Source organism: Trachypithecus francoisi, unplaced genomic scaffold, assembly GCF_009764315.1.
Source record: "Trachypithecus francoisi isolate TF-2019V2 unplaced genomic scaffold, Tfra_2.0 Lachesis_group4, whole genome shotgun sequence".
Classification (NCBI taxonomy): Eukaryota; Metazoa; Chordata; class Mammalia; order Primates; family Cercopithecidae; genus Trachypithecus; species Trachypithecus francoisi.
Genome location: NW_022681469.1, coordinates 57,889,503 through 57,901,725, shown reverse-complemented (window position 1 = coordinate 57,901,725; position 12,223 = coordinate 57,889,503). Strand labels below are relative to the sequence as shown.

The following is a 12,223-nucleotide window of genomic DNA, read 5'->3' as shown; positions in this document are numbered from 1 at the left end:
CCATTCACACTGTCACAGCCATGGCTAAGTGTCTCTCCACCAAATTCTTTTAAACTGGCTCTCTGAATTTTTTCTGAAACATATTTTCCAATTGTTAATGACCCTGCTAATTACCATCCAGGTCTGGCTAGAATTTAACATAAAAGACAACATTATTCATTAAGTAAATTATTTAATTGGCTTACTACTAAACATCTTCTTATCAAAAAGGTTTATGCTGATATAAATTTAGGTAGATATACATACACACACACAAACACACACAGTCACACACACAACCATCACAGTCATTCCTTGAAGCTGTCTATAAAAACAAGTTTGAAATGTATAATTTTCCAAAATATGTCTCTCAAAAGGTAACTTGTTGATCAGGGGAAAACTACGTAGCTAAGCTAGGGCATAAAGGAGAAAGTTGCAATGTGCTAGAAAAGAAATAAAGTCATGGAATAATTATTGGGGAAATCTAGTCCAATGACTATAGGTTAAGGAGGGATAGATTTCTGTTTCTGACAAAAGAAAGGTCTATGCTTGCCATATAATTTACTTTAACTAGTCTGTAATCCATGGGGATGAGGAGGCCTGAGTCAATTCACTAGAGTCATTAACTTTAAAAAAAGAGAGCGAGGGCTCTTTGTGGTTTCAGTTCAGTTCCATAAGCATCTATCAAGCACCACCTGTGACCCAAGGTCTGTTGCTCATTGCAAGAGATATAAAGATTAATAAGAAAGGCTTTGCTATGTCCATTCATAAACTAGGATGGAAGACAGGGAGATAATTATGTAATGGGGCAAGATAAATAGTATTAGCAAAGGGTGATAAGAACCCAAAGTGGGCAGTAAACTAAATCTGCTTAGCAGAATTGTAGAAAATTCTACCCAAGTGGTAAAATTTTAGCTGGGCATTGCTTTCACCAGAGTGGGAAAAAGATAAGGCTGTTTGTTTCCAAGCAGATGAAATGGTTCAAGCAAAGTCAGGGAGATATGTTCAGAAAAGCTCTAACATAGACTAAATGGGAAAGGGGGATGGCCAAAATGAAGGAGGAGCCCTTTAAAAAATAGCCTTCTGGCTGGGCACGGTGGCTCACACCTGTAATCCCAACATTTTGGGAGGCCAAGGCAGGAGGATGGCTTGAGGCTAAGAGATGGAGACCAACCTGGGCAACATAGCAAGACCCTATCTATTAAAAAAAATTAAAAATTAGCCAGGTGTGCTAGCATGTGGCTGTAGTCCCAGCTACTTGGGAAACTGAGGCAAGAGGATTTCTTGAGCCCAGGAGTTTGAGGCTGCAGTGAGCTATGATTGTGCCACTGCACTCCAGCCTGGGTGACAGAGCGAGACCCTGTCTCAAAAGAAAAGAAAAGAAAAAAAGGACCTTCTATCCCAAGCAAAGGAATCTGAGGTTTATATAATCAGATGTCACCAAAAGAAATTTTTTAATGGGAGGGTAAAAACATCTGTATTTGGAAATATACCTCAGTAGCAAATGACGTGAGGGCCGGAATTAAGAAAGTGGTGGTGGAAATAGCACATTGGGGTTGGATATTGGGGATATTTCCATCATTTCATTGATGAAATAAAGAAGGTTGGTGAATAATGAATGTGAAGGACAGGCTCAGGGAGGAGGACTGTGACCCGAGGCTGGGTGGAAGATGATGTCAGGAAGCTAACGGGAAACACGAGTGAAGGGCCAAGCTTAGGCAGAAGGATGATGAGGTGAGTTTTGAACTTGTTGAGCTTCAGAGGTCTGAGAGACACTGAAGTGAGGAAGGCCAGAAATAGGGCACTTGGATGAGGCACTCAGGAGCTGGAGCCAGAGCATTTGGGGAGTCTTGGAGAGGACTTGGAGCCGTAAGTGGGGCTGAGCTGTCCCAGAAAGCACCCACTGTGTACATAGAGAGGAGCGCCAGATGACAAAGCCACATTGGACTGGGAAGTAAGAGAAGTTGATGAAGAAAATCAGGAGAGGGCAATCTGAGAGACAGGAAGAGAACCAGAAGAGAAAAGCAATTTGGAAGCCAGAGAGGGGCTTCAAAAATAATTACCCATTTTCTAGATGAAAAAGTGGTTGCACCGTCCAGAGATAGGCTGGGAAGCAAGTTAGAAAAGGAGGGAGAGTGGAGAGGATTGGCGCAATGCCAGGCACATAGCACTCGAGATATGATGGCTTTGTGTGGCTTGTGGGTGGGAAGTGGCCTTCACCTTCTACTCCATGGACCTCTCCAGAGGCCCTCCCCACATGCCTCCCCATGTTCTGAGCCACTCCAGGAACCCACCCAGTGTGGGCACCCACCTCAGATCACTAGAGCTCCCACTTAGCTCCAGCCATGGGGACCCAGGCCCTGGTGTTTCTGCTTTCTTTTTTCAGAGGGCAGAGGTGGTCAGAGTGTAAAGATGAGTAAGATACCACCTCTACACTAAAGTAACTCTCTATATGGGGAATGGTTAAGGAAAACGGGGTGCTTGTAGTTTACAAAAAAAAAAATCGCAGTCCTGTTGAAAGCATTTCTTGGGTTCCTTTCCCGTCTTGACATATAAAGTATTCTGGAAACAGGTGTGCTCTCCCCAATTTCTCTTTTCCCGTGACATACTGCATTTTGAAATCTGAATTTTATCAAGACTCCAATGACGAAGTCCCCTCAAAGATCACCAGTTTCACTACGATAACAAAATCTAATGACAGATTCAACCCTTCAGCCCCTTAGGACTCCCTGTAACAGCTAACACTGTTGGTCAATGTATTCGCTGGATTTTCTCTTACCTGTTCAGTTGCTCCTCTGGGGTCTTCAACTCTCTTTCCACCCATAACAGCCCTCCCCATCCTTTCCTTCAGGATCTCTCTTGCTCTCATGGTTCCACCTGTCCCACCGTGCAGAGGACTCTTGTGTCTGTTTGCCACCCCTGCCTTCATTTCACAGCTTCATCCCAAGACATCAAGCTGCCTGCTAGACAATTCTACCCAGATACCCTGCATTTATGCGTTCAAAATTGTATTCATGACCTTCCCTCCCAAAATATTCCTCCTTTTGAATCACCTATTAATTAAGGGACCATCAACCCTCATGGTTGGCTCAAAACTACATTGACTGGCTTCCCTACTCGTGTGTGTCTGTGTCTGTGTGTGTGTGTGTCTCTGTGTGTGTGTGTCTGCGTGTGTGTGTCGGTGTCTGTGTGTGTGTGTACAACAGTCCCCAGGTGTGAGCATACTTCTTTCATTTCCCATATCAGCCTCTCCTCCATTCCCATTGTCATTCTGTCCCAGTTCAGGCCCACACCCCTGGATTAGACAGCCTTTACCTGTTTGCCCTACTGCTATACTGCTATGGTGTATCTTCCCTGCTCATTGATGCCACAATTGTCCTAAAGGATTGCCCCACTCAAAAATATTTTCCACCCAAAAAAAAAAAAGAAAAGCTTTTTTTTTTTTCTGAGACAGTCTTGCTCTGTCACTCAGGCTGGAGTGCAGTGGCACAATCTCGACTCAAGGGAATCTCTGCCTTCCTGGTTCAAGCAATTCTCACTTCAGCCTCCCAGGTAGCTAGAATTACAGGCATATGCCACCGCCCCCAGCTATTTTTTGTATTTTTAATAGAGACAGGATTTCACCGTGTTGGCCAGGCTGGTCTCGAACTCCTGGCCTCAAGTGATCTGCCTGCCTTGGCCCCCCATAGAGCTGGGATTACAGGTGTGAGCCGCTGCGCCCAACAAAAAACCTTTAAGTGCATCCCCAAGCCATCTGTAATTTGGCCCCATCCTGCTATTCACTCTGATCTCCTATCTCACGCAATATTCCATTACATAGGTGTGCTCCAGTTACACGGGAACACTTGTCATTGCCCTGCATCCCCACCTTCAGGGTTGGGCACATGCTGTTTTCTTGGCTTATTAAACCCTTTCCCCAAATCTTGTCCTCCTTCAAGAACCAGGTCCAAAGCCTGCCTCCTCCATGAATCCTTTCCCAAGTCTAGCAATCAGAAGGGATCTCTCAGACCTCTGAAGTCTCATAGCCCTCATGCTTCTCTCCTATTCTCTCTCACTCTCTGCTTCACAGCATAGTTATCAGCATCCACATACTTCCTCCCCTTTGTGGTATTCAAACTCCTTGAAGCCAGGAACCTAGGTTCTTTGTACAGTGCTTAGCAGATTGAGGACAACAAGAAAGACTGAATAAATAAGTGAATGGACGAATAAACATCTTGCAGTATCACGAAGTCATCATTCTGACAGCAAATTTCAGTGCAGGTTTTTGTTTAGATGGTTGTAGAAGCCACAAGATTGATGGCCCAAATTTCCACCAATACTCTCAACCTAATCTAAAGGTGGTGGGTGGGGAGGTTTCCCTTTTGTCTTGTTTTTTAAATAATTTCCTGCCTATCCACTTATTCTCATGTAGTGAATCTCTTCGTGTTAATGGCTGAGTGGAGGAAAACTGGCTAATTGAATGTTCCAGGTAGTTGCTTCTGGTTCATCTAAGTTTTATTGTTACTACAAAGTGTTGTTTCTCAAATTGTAATTGTGATCTACGTTGGCAGCACAAACTGCAGTCTAATGTGCCAGAGTTGCTGCTGGGCTGCAGAAATGCCACATCTAGCATAGTCTCCTGCAGACAGAAGGTAACCAGGACCTGTGGAATGAGAGCTAACATTAGGTCTGTCTGAATGGGATTCTGTACCTGCCTTTCTGCTGTGAAAAGGGGCCACCACAAAAATTCTCTAAGCTCCCTTCTAGTCTCCTGGGTCTATACCAAGTTTAATCAAATTTGCCTCTAACATGTCAGCCATTGTTTGATGCTGTAGGGACTCCAGAAAAAAAAAAAAATGTGCCATTGCCCCTCCCTGGAGGAGCTCTCCATCTCACTAAAGAGCTGAAAATACTTACTTAGAATAAGAGAGTACAAACCAGAATAAGACAGTTTGAGGCAAGTGGCAGAAATAATGACCAGAATAGTCAGACAGGGCTCCTTGGAGGAAGGTAGTCTTGAGATGCCCTTGAGGAGCCAGTGGGTTTTGGATGGGCAGAGAGGACAGCAAAGGGCTCTACAACTTGAAATGAATGTTGGATATTTTCAGCGATGATTTCGAAGCTAACACGCAAATGATATGTCTAGAACATAGGGTTCCTACCAAAAGGCAAAGTCACAAAATCTTTGAATGCTTGGAAGAAGCAGATATCTAGAAACTAATGGCAATGAGAAGGCACAGAAAGTTCTCAAGCATCACATTGACACTGCCAAATAAGTGCTTTGGTGGCAAACATTTGATTGACACGGGCAAACATCACATTGACACTGCCAAAGAAGTGGGTGGTGGCAAACATTTCTGGAAAGGGTTTTTAATCCTGGCTACCCATTATAATCACCTGTGGATTTGGATTTGAAAAATACCCACCGAGGCTCCTCCCCAGACTAATTCAACCAGAATGGGGTGGGAAAGACTGGCAGGCAGAAAAGGCCTTCTGCTGTTGTTAACATGCCCCAGGTCAATATGATGAGCAGCCAGAGCTAAGAACCAGTGGACTAGAGGTAGATCAGATAAGCTATTAAGATAACCTAGGAGATGCAGGGATGGGGTCATGAGGTACTAAAAACAGAAGTAAGATGCAGGTGAGTTGGCAATACCTGCAACTTGAAAGAAGAATCAATAAAACCTGCTGAATGATGGTAAAAGGGACTAAGAATTAAGAAGGACTCAAAAAGTATCCCCACATTAGAAACTAAGTATTTGAGAAAACGGCAAAGCCATCATCAGGGAAAAAAACATAGGAAAATTCTAAAGTGATGCTGTTAACTAGCTGTGCAGCCTTTCAAGAATTACCTAATTTCTCTGGACCTTGGTCTACTCATCCATAAAATAATAGGGTTCAGTTATATGATGCCTTAGTTCCTTTTTAATGCTAACATGGAGAGTACTATGAATGAACTAATCTGAGGAGCAGTAGCTCATGCCTGTAATCCCAGCACTTTGGGATTACGATTAGTCAGGTGTGGTGGCACGTGCCTGTAATCCCAGTTACGCAGGAGGCTGAGGCAGGAGAATCGCTTGAACCCGGGAGGCAGAGGTTGCAGTGAGCCAAGATTGTGCCATTGCACGCCAGCCTGGGCAACAAAGCAAAATTCAATCTCAAAAAAAAAAAAAATGAAATTTTAAGATGTATGTGAACATTCAAATAGTGATTCACAACAAGCAACTGCATCATAGTTGTGGCTTCAGCAGTTAAAACCAAAAGAGGCGATGGAGTCCCCAGGGAAGGGCATGGAAAAGTCGGGGGAGGGAGGCTGGCAAAGGAGAGAAAGAACACAGACATTCCCTTGCCTGCTCCAGGCTCTGTGTCACCTTCCTGCTACTTTGTGACACATGAGCAGTGACACAGAGGCTACTTTCCCTCATAACCCCAACGTTAATGTATGGACACAATCATTGTACTGTGACCACTTGGAGCTAGCTACTTTCACACACTGGGTTTTTCTGATGAAAGATTGTTTGATGTTAGCATAGTACCTTCAAAAAAAGGACTTGGGTCTTTTTGCAATTCCTTATGAAAATTCACTACCACAGAAAAAGCAAGTAGCAGGAATACTTAATGTCTCTTTTTATATTCAAGATGTTTCTCATATATGTGTGTGTGTGTGTGTATATACACATATATATACACACACACACACACATATATAAAATGCCAGAGGGGAGAAAAATTTTCTCTCCCAAGTAAAATACATCTGTTCAGTTGGCCTTTTCCATTATAGCCATCAATAGCTTATTACCTCTGGGCATACAGCAGTCAATATCTTTAGCTTGTTTTCAAAGTAAAATACCAGGCAATGCCCAGGCAAAAAAAAATCTCACTGCTTACTCACCATGTAAGTGAAATGTTGCTTGCCTTTCAGTGGTCAAATACAGTGAAACCATGTCCCAATCTCTCTACATCCAAAGCTCCAAGGCATGTAAAAGCTCTAGCTAGAAACCCCAAGTTGTGCTATGGTTGTGAAAGACTTAAATACACAAATGACCAACAAGTGTAAGAAAAGATGTTCGATATCACCAATTATCAGGGAAATGCAAATCAAAATCACATTGAGATATCACCTCACACCAGTGGATAGCAACTATTAAACACACACATGCACACACACACACACACACCCCTGTAATCCTAGCACCGCGGGGCTGAGGCAGGTGGATCACCTGAGGTCAGGAATTCAAGACCAGTCTGGCCAAAATGGTGAAACCTCTGCTCTGCTAAAAATACAAAATTTAGCCAGGCATGGTGGAGGGCACCTGTAATCCCAGCTACCTACCCAGGAGGCTGAGGCAGGAGAATCACTTGAACCCAGGAGGCAGAGGTTATAGTGAGCTGAGATCACACTATTGCACTCCAGCCTGGGCAACAAGAGAAAAACTCCATCTCAAAAATAAAAATAAAAATACACAGAAAATAACAAGTGTTGGCAAGGATGTGAAGAAATTAGAACTCTTGTGTTCTGTTTGTGGGATTGAAGTGTGGCCATTATGGAAACGGTATGGAAGTTCTTCAAAAAAATAAATATAGAATTACCATACAATCCAACAATCCCACTTTTGGATTTGTTATATATATATAAAATTTATATATATATATGCACACATAAAATATATATGCATATAAAATATATAGGATGTCAAGGAGATACTTGCACATTCATGTTTGTTGCAGCATTATTCACAACATTTATAATAACCAAGAGGTGGAGCAACCTCAATGTCCATCAACACATGAATGGATAAAGAAAATGTGAGAGGGATGTGTGTGTGTCAGTGTGTGTGTACACCTACATACAATGGAATTTCTTTTTTCTTCAACTTTTAAGTTCAGGGTACATGTGCAGGATGTGCATGTTTGTTACACAGGTAAACATGTGCCATGGTGGTTTGTCCATGTGTTCTCATCATTCAGCTCCTATTTATAAGTGAGAAAATGCAGTGTTTGGTTTTCTGTTCCTCTGTTAGTTTGCTGAGGATAATGGCTTCTAGCAACAACCATGTTTCTGCAAAGGACATGATCCTGTTCCTTTTTATGGCTGCATAGTACTCCATGGTGTATATGTACCTTATTTTCTTTGTCCAGTCTATCACTGATGGGCATTTAGGCTGATTCCATGTCTTTGGTATTGTAAATAGTGCTGCAGTAAACATATGCATCTATGTATCTTTATAATAGAATGATTTATATTCCTTTGGGTGTATACCTAGTAATGGGATTGCTGGGTCAGATGGTATTACAATGGAATATTATTTAGCCTTAAGAAACAAGGAAATCCTGTCATCTGCTACAACATGGATGAACCTTGAGGACATTATGGGAAGTGAAATAAGCCAGTCACAAAAAGATGAATACTGCATGATTCCACTTCTGTGAGGCATCCAAAGTAGTCAGGCTCTTAGAAACAGGAAGTAGAACGTGGTTGCCAGGGGCTGGGGAGAGGGGAAAGGGTGAGTTCAATGGATATAGAGTTTCAGTTTTGCAAGATGAAGTTTTAGGGATCTATTACACATAACACTACTGTACTGCACAGTTACAAATGGTTAAGATGGTAAGTTTTATGTTTTTTACTGCAAAAATAAAAAAAAAGACACTGCCACACAGGTGATCCAGCGGCCCTAAGCCTTCAGTGGAGGTTACTGCACGGAGGATTGCCCCCCTTACTGAGCTTCATTTGGTACATTATGCAGCCTTCAGGACAATTAGATAAGAGGTGCTGAGTTTCTTAAAGGAGCAATCAGTAGGAGCCAGGCAGCTCATTATCATGAGGTTGGCATTATCATCAGTTCACTCTCTAGTTATCAGGTTTTTGTTCAGCTTCTGTTTTTGCTGCTATTGTTTTGAGTCCTGTCCCTGATTGATTTTGGAAGGAGGACTCCACCAGGGGCAGTAAGGAAGCAGAACTGCATGTATAGAAAAGGAGCTTCCAGGGTCTGGGAGGTGTCAGTGGTTTATTTATATTCCTTTGTACCCCACCTCTTTTCACAATGACTCCTTATAGACAGTAGTCCAGGTTCAGTGGGGAGAAGGAATATCAGTTGTCTTGACAGCCACTCTAGGTAGGAGCTTGCAAAATAGACAAATGCTAATAGAACACAATCCTGATTCTGACTCAGAAGCACACTGACAAGGGAAAAGCCTTTCCATTCGTCTTCATTGGGAGCCGCAAGTGGCAGTCTGAGGCACTCCCTATGGGGACAGGTAATGTAAATGTAAACATTGCCAGGTTATTTAGTATTGCAAAACGTGACATGAAGATCATGGCTTTCTTTTTGCCTTTCTGTGACCTTGTCTCTTTGGAAATTTTTACTAGGTTATTATCTTATCTGTTTTACAGTTCCGAAGCCACTAGATCTATTATTAGCAAGCACGATCGTGCCCAGAGCCCTATGCTTAACACTGGATGGAAAATGCAAATCAAAATCACAATGAGATATCACCTCACACCAGTGGATGGCAACTACTTAAAAAAACACATGCCTGTAATCCCAGCACTGTGGGAGGCCGAGACAGGCATACATTGTGTGAATGAATGACCGAAAAGAAATAAGGTTAAGGTCAAGCGTGGTGGCTCACACCTGTAATCCCAGCACTATGGGAGGCCGAGGCAGGAAGATCGCTTGAGCCCAGGAATTCGAGACCAGCCTGGCCAACCTAGTGGGACCCTGTCTCTACAAAAAATACAAAGATTAACCAGGTTTGGTGGTGCATGCCTGTAATCCCAGCTACTCAGGAGGTTGAGCATCGCTTGAGCCCTGGAGGCCGAGGCTGCAGTGAGTCATGATTGCACCACTGCACTCCAGCCTGGGTGACAGAGAGCAAGACCCTGTCTCAAAACAGAAAAAAAAAAAAAAAAATTTAAGTGAAATAGCAAGGTCAGGTCCTTCCCTCCAGAAGGTTATGGTCTTTCAGGAAAAAAAAAAAAAAAAAACCAAGCATGCCTATGAATGAAGGGGCTTAAATAATTGTGACATAAGAATATAATACATACACACACCCATGTGAAGGAGAATGCCCGCAGAGTGAGATGGGGGCTTTTTAAAAGACAGAATTCCTACCTCTCCAGTCTTCAGCATCCCAGAAAAAAAAATTATATCCCTTTAGGCCAGGTGCGGTGGCTCACGCCTGTAATCCCAGCACTTTGGGAGGCTGAGGCAGGCAGATCATGAGGTCAGGATTTCAAGACCAGCCTGACCAACATGGCGAAACCCCATCTCTACTAAAAATACAAAAATTAGTCAGGGGTGGTGATACACACCTGTAATCCCAGCTACTCAGGAGGCTGAGGCAGGAGAATCACTTGAACACGGGAGGTGGAGGTTGTAGTGAGCCGAGATCACACCACTGTACTCCAGCCTAGGTAACAGAGCAAGACCCCATCTCAAAAAAATAAAATAAAATAAAATATGTGTATTGCTGCATAAAGTGAGTGCATTCTGAGAAAAAACTACCATATCTAACTGGTAGGCCTGGTTTCCTCCGCTTATGAAGAGAAGGTACAAAATAAATTCAATCCATAAAAGAAAGTGGCATTGGATCCAGCAGATTCTGAGGTAGATCTCAGGGGAGTACAAGTGTGCTTGAAAAATCAAAAGGCTGGAACTAAGCCTTTAATACCTCATAGCAAGCTGGAGGTTCAGTTTGGACTGCTGAACAGAATGCAACAAAATCCAGTCAATTATTTTCACCTCTATAGCCCAGCAAAGAGTAAACCATTTTTCAGCTGAAATTTTTTCTCACTCTGCGTTTTTGTCATCCTTCCCTACTTGATCGTTCCTTAATCCACCCACCCCAGTAACTGGTCACTTCTACTTTGAAACAGGGAAAGATAGACTCACAGCTGGGGGCTGGAGCTTATGAGAATGGGGAAAGACAGCCACAAACATCTGCTCCTGCCAGAGACCTCAGAAGAGAAAATAAAGGAAAGCTGTTTATGATTTTCTGAATTTCTGGTTAGTAGATTACTCCAGAGAGAAACATTTAGAAGCTTTGGCCTCACTTTTTGACCTTCAAATATATGCATATTCCCATGGCAGGAGCATAGCCAGTCTGACCTCACAGGTCTCACCCCCTTGGGGCCAATCTGACAAGGAGAAGGGAAGGAGGGACAGAGAAGGGCCCCTCCCACTGACTTCCCTGCACCCTCAGACAGGGGATAACACAGTCCTGGGACAGCTTCTGTATTAAGGGCCTCCTCACCCACCCATCTCACAAAGCTCTTTGAAAGGCTAATGTTCTAAAACTCCTAGGACAGACATTTTTAAAGGATGTATTTTAAATCTCAATTTTGAAAACGTTCCTACTGTCATTCTGCAAGCAGCGTTAGTTCTCAAATGATGCCCTAATGGGCTCTCTTTCTTTAGGTAACTTTTCTGATTTTAACAAAATACTACATGTTAATTATAGAATACCTCAAAAACAGAAATAATCAAAAGAGGTAAAAGAATTCTCTTTTTAAAAATGTAACCATTTTATTTTGAAACCTGCTTTTTTTTTTTTTTGAGATGGAGTCTCGCTCTGTTGCCCAGGCTGGAGTGCAGTGGCCAGATCTCAGCTCACTGCAAGCTCCGCCTCCCGGGTTTACGCCATTCTCCTGCCTCAGCCTCCCAAGTAGCTGGGACTACAGGTGCCCGCCACCTCGCCCAGCTAGCTTTTTGTATTTTTTAGTAGAGACGGGGTTTCACCGTGTTAGCCAGGATGGTCTCAATCTCCTGACCTCGTGATCCGCCCGTCTCGGCCTCCCAAAGTGCTGGGATTACAGGCTTGAGCCACCACGCCCGGCCTGAAACCTGCTTTTTTTATTTGACAATATTTCGACTACTTTTCCATGATACACAGATCCTTCTAGACCTTGTTTTTACTGGCTGCTCAACTTTTAGTTCTATACATTTATCATTTAACCAGTCTCCTATTGGGATGATTTTTCTTTAATTTTAACTTTCTAATTTTTCCACTACTTTAAAAAAATCCTACCAAAAAACAAAATCCTTGAAGCTGTATCTTCCCATATATATCCTTGATTATTTCCTCAGGGTAACTTTGAAAAGCAAAACCAGTGGGTCAGGTATCTGCATCCTCATAGGGGGTCATGTTCTGGTTGTCATGTATAACCAGCTTTGGAAACCACTCTTGGATGATAAAGTAAATTATCAAAGGCTTTTTTTTCCCCAATAGCCAAGCATTTATGAGTCCTGGCAGGGGCTGTGTGATG

The 12,223-nt window shown here is 42.9% G+C and overlaps 1 protein-coding gene across 4 annotated transcripts in view; it reads left to right on the top strand.

The window, feature by feature from the left end:
- The window catches only part of MAGI2 (membrane associated guanylate kinase, WW and PDZ domain containing 2), a 1,467,283-nt gene that overhangs the window by 1,417,768 nt on the left and 37,292 nt on the right, over positions 1–12,223 (top strand). The gene's annotated exons all lie outside the window — the stretch shown is intronic.